This window comes from Ochotona curzoniae, unplaced genomic scaffold, assembly GCF_017591425.1.
Source record: "Ochotona curzoniae isolate NIBS_2020 unplaced genomic scaffold, NIBS_Ocur_1.0 contig_3819, whole genome shotgun sequence".
NCBI lineage: Eukaryota > Metazoa > Chordata > Mammalia > Lagomorpha > Ochotonidae > Ochotona > Ochotona curzoniae.
Genome location: NW_024466004.1, coordinates 1,595,960 through 1,599,202, shown reverse-complemented (window position 1 = coordinate 1,599,202; position 3,243 = coordinate 1,595,960). Strand labels below are relative to the sequence as shown.

Below are 3,243 nucleotides of genomic sequence, written 5' to 3'. Positions count from 1 at the left end.
AAGACTTGGGTGAATGTTTTCCAAAGGGGAATTTCAGTGCCGTCCCAACCGCGTAAGTCCCCTGTGCAGGTCCAATTATACCTCCACAAAGGCAGGATGCCGTGTTTACATAAATAATTACCAGATTTTGGGGAGCCAGACGTGTTGTGGCACACACAGGAGGCAAGCCCATAAATTGCATTTGGGGAATTAAGGGTCAGATTGATTTTATCTCTGTAATCCAGCCAGATTCCGGCAAGCTAAAGGAACATCCGGTTGACTGAGCCTCTGGAGACAAGGGCCCCAGAAACCAGGGAGCAGGGGGATGTTAATATCCCTTCCCTGCACCCCTGCCCTGCATCCCCCATCCTCCCACCATCTCTTCCTTCCTGCTTCACCCTGCTGCAGTTTGCAGACTGGCTCTGAGAGCCAGGGTGGGAGAAAAAGAGCTGTCTCAACTTGCCCTCTGCCCAAGCTGCAAGGGAGGGGACCGGGGGAGAGGTAGAGGCATCTCCCTTCCTATTCTCCTTTTCCCTCCTGGACCACACAGGATCTTGATGTCTCCCTCTGGCTCTCTCAATAATAGCAAGCGACAGAAAACAAGCAAAGGTGTGAGTAACAGAACAGGGCCTCTGCTGGAGATGTGCGCAGGCTCAGTTGCCATGCTAGCAGCCACTGAGCAGAGCAGATGTGACAGCAGCCCCAGTATGCCACCATGGCAGGTGCTGGGTGGGGTCGAAGGCTCAGGCCCTGCTAGCTCCCCAGGACAAAGGGCCTTTGCGTCTTTATTTGGTACAAAGGACAATATCAGGGTTGGCATGAATGGCAATCATTCAGGGCCCTGACACACAGTGGGTACTTCATAGATGCAGGCTGTCATTATTATGGCTATATCAGGTACACACAGGCCTCTCTTCTGAAGATGTTTATGAGTCGCTTGAGACAGACTCCAAGGGTCTGACAAGGCGGTCTGGTTGGGTAGGTACTGGGTAAGAAGGAAAGAACAGTCCTCAAGGGGCAGACGGGAGAGTGAGATGGCTGCGGTGGGAGATGCCTTTGTGGAGACTTAAGCGGACTCGAAAGGTGTAAAGTTTTTGGCAGGACTCCAGGGAGATTTAAGAGGGGGGCTAGGACCCCAAGAACCCACAAAGATGAGGCCACAAGTTGGAATGCTATGTCAGATTGCTGATTGCAAGAACAGAAGCCAGATCCCTTCCATGAAGATTTCCAAAGGCAAACATTGGCATCTGCCATCGAGAAAGAAAGCCCCATCTGTGTTGACTTTGACAAAATAATGTCGCATAGCTAGGCCAACTGGGCACCCTGTGGTGGGGGTCCCTGAAGAGACACCGGTCTGCTACAGTTAAGGTCTCCGTGTGTAACAAGAGGAGACAGATGTGCTGGCTGCAGATATCACTGAAACTTTAAAGCTAGATCTTGTTGGATTGAAGAATAATCTACCCAAAAAGGGTTCCATTCTTTAAATATGCACTGGGAGTTTACTGTGTGCGAGGCATTCGGGGAGTCTGGCGGTAACCATAACCAGAATTTCTGCTGCAGATGTGTCGATCCCACATTTGTCATTTTGTCATTTGTAAGAAAACAATTCAAAATAATGACTAAAGGCAGGTCCACATGAAGCCAGCCTTTCAAAAACCTTTTCTGTATAGTGTCATCAGAAGCTTTAAAATCTGGATCCATGCTACTTCACAAACAAATATGGTCTTCATTTGAGTATGAATTACAATAATTTGTCATCAAACTTTAAAAAAAATTAACCCAATCATCTACTATTGAATTTCTAAAACAGAGTTTTGTTCCAATATCACTACTTGCAAATACGAATTAATTCAAGAAGCAGTGAATAAACCAACCACGTGCCCAGCCCTATACTACTTTCTTTACAGGATAATTTTTTTTAATTTATTAGAAGGACAGAGTACATAAAGAGAGGGAAAGACAGAGAAAGTTCTTCCACCTACTGGCTCATTTCTCACATGTCCACAAATGTCAGAATGGTGCCAGTCTAAAACAAGGAGCCAGGAGCCAGGAGCTCTCTCCAGGTCTCCCATGTGGGTGCAGAGGCTCAAGGACTTAAGCTGCCTTCTGCTGCTTTCCAAGTTCATTAGCAGGGACATGGTCAAAGTAGAGTAGTTTAGTATTAAACCGGCACCTATTTGGGCTACCAACCCTGCATGTGGAGGGTTAGTCTACTATACCGTGGCACAGGCCCCATGAAGGTTCTTATCTGATACCTGTAGTGAGGAAAACTGATAAGATACATATCATTAACCCTGAAGCAACCACTAAAATAACAAAACAGAAAATTCTAACCACTAAGCTAACAGGGGAGATAAAATCATGTAAGAGAGGCAGAAAGGAGGGGGGGGGGGGAAAGGAACAAATTTCAAACAAAGAGCAAGAACAGATACTTAATCTGTCAATAATATAAAGTGTGTTATGCACAGGTGCCATGCTAATCTTCTCTGTATCATTCCAATTTTCGGATATGTGCTGCTGAAGTGAGCACAGTATAAAGTGTATTGTATGACTGTATCTACATGGGATTTCTAGAGTACCTCAACTTACAGGCATAACTCATATTGCCAGGGCCTAAGAGAGGGAAAGGAGGCAGTTGCTGCTGAATTGTTATAGAATTTCACTTTGGCTGGGGTGAGTGCTGTGGTGTAGACAGTAAAGCATGCCTTTACTCTATGTGGCATCCCACAAAGGCACCAGCTCATGTCCTGGCTGCTTCACTTCTGATCCAGCTCTCTGCTCATGTACCTGGGAAAGCAGCAGAAGCCTATTCAAGTCCCTGGGCCCCTGCACCCATGTAGGAGATTCAGAAGAAACTCCAGGTTCCTGGCTTTGAACCAGCGCAGCTCCAGCCACTGAAGCCATTTGGAAAGTGACCCAGTAGATGGAAGATATCTCTCCCCCAGCCTCTTTCTGTAACTTTACCTCCAAAATAAATAAATCCTCTTTTTTAAAAAAGATTTATGCTCTTTTATTTGAAAGGCAGAATTACAGAGAGGAGAGACAGAGAGAAACAGAATCTTTTGTCGCTAAGTGGCTAATAACTAAATCACCAAGTGTCCATAGCAGGGCCAGTCTGAAGCTAGGAGCCAGGAAATTCTTCCAGGTCTCTCATGTGGGTGTAGGCACCAGGGAACTTGGGCTATCTTTCATTGTTTTCTGGAGACAGTACCAGGGAATTGGATTGGAAGTGGGACAGGCAGGACTTGAACTGGTGCTTATATG

At 46.3% G+C, this 3,243-nt stretch overlaps 1 non-coding gene across 1 annotated transcript; it reads right to left on the bottom strand.

The window, feature by feature from the left end:
• Positions 1-2,403: 2,403 nt before the first annotated feature.
• Positions 2,404-2,509, bottom strand: LOC121158833. The gene has a single exon (XR_005884224.1). It is a non-coding gene; the product is annotated as a U6 spliceosomal RNA (small nuclear RNA).
• Positions 2,510-3,243: the final 734 nt, after the last annotated feature.